We start from the raw sequence: 1,443 nt of genomic DNA, 5'->3' as shown, positions 1-1,443 counted from the left end.
TCCTTCAATAATATCAATTTTTTACGGTACATGGTTATTTAATTATTTTTAATCACATCTAAGTAAATTACTCTTAATCACATTGTTTTCATTCTAAATAAATTTATTTTTTTATAATTTTACTCTTAAAAATTTTTACTCATCATAAAATGTTTGTAAAATGACTAGTACATAAACTTGTGAAAAAAATGATACATATACAATAAAGTATAAATTATACCTTTTGTCTCTAATGTATCAAAATTCTTTAATGCTTAATTTAGTTAAATTTTATTTTTAATTTTATTCTTCAATAATATCAAATTTTTACGGTAGATAATTATTCAATTTTTTTTAATTTTATTTTTAATCACATTATTTTTTTCTAAGTGAATTTTTTTATTAAGAGCAAAATTAAAAAATAAATTAAGTAATTATTTGTCGTAAAAAAATTGAAATTATTAAAAAAAGATTAAAATTTATTAAAAATTAAAATTATTGAAATTATTGAAAAAAGTTTTTTTATTTTTTAATAAATTTTAATCTTTTCTTCAACTTTAATAATTTTAATTTGGAAAATTATAAAAAAAATTATTTATTTATTTATTTATTTTATCGAAGATAGGGAGATCTGAATCCGCAACCTCTTAAATGAGTATGGGGAGACTATGCCATTTGAGATATAGTTCATTGGCAAAAAAAAAATTCTTTAGAATGAAAGTAATGTGATTAAATGTAATTTACTTGGATGTAATTAAAAAATAATTGAATAATTATGTACCGTAAAAAATTAATAATATTGAAGGATAAAATTAAAATTTATTTTTATGTATCGTTTTTGTTTCCAATGTTTTTGTCCTATTTAATTAAGTCCCTAACGTTTCAAAATCGTTTCAATTTGTCCCATTGTAAATTCTGTTAACAGATCCCTAACGACAGGACAATGAACATTGAGCCAATTTTAAAATGTTAGGGACTTAAATATGACGATTTAAACGTTAGGGACAACTTTTGAGACTTACCCAAATATTAAAGACAAAAATATACTTTACTCAACGTATAAATATCTCTCTAATAAATTTTTATCAAATCCACCTTTAATAGAATGAGAAAAAAATAAATCAATATTTTATTCAATGTTTTTAAATTGAAATGCTATACGTCTATACGTGCAAGCATTTTTTAGTCAAATTCAATTAAATTGGCACAAATCTAACAAAAAAATATGTGTACATGTATTATTATTTTTCTTTTTTCTGTGCTTTTTTAGCACCAAAATTTTTCTTGAAAAGTATAAAAATTTATTAACATATTTTTATTCATAGCACAAAAATTTTTATAGATAGCAAAAATTTTATTAATATACCATAGAATTTTTACACATAACACATAAATGGTTATTCATAGCACAAAAATTTTTATACATAATATATAAATTTTTGTTACAAATATATTTTATTTTTA

Source organism: Arachis ipaensis, chromosome B05 (genome assembly GCF_000816755.2).
Source record: "Arachis ipaensis cultivar K30076 chromosome B05, Araip1.1, whole genome shotgun sequence".
In the NCBI taxonomy this organism is placed as follows: Eukaryota; Viridiplantae; Streptophyta; class Magnoliopsida; order Fabales; family Fabaceae; genus Arachis; species Arachis ipaensis.
Note: the sequence above shows the minus strand (reverse complement) of the source record.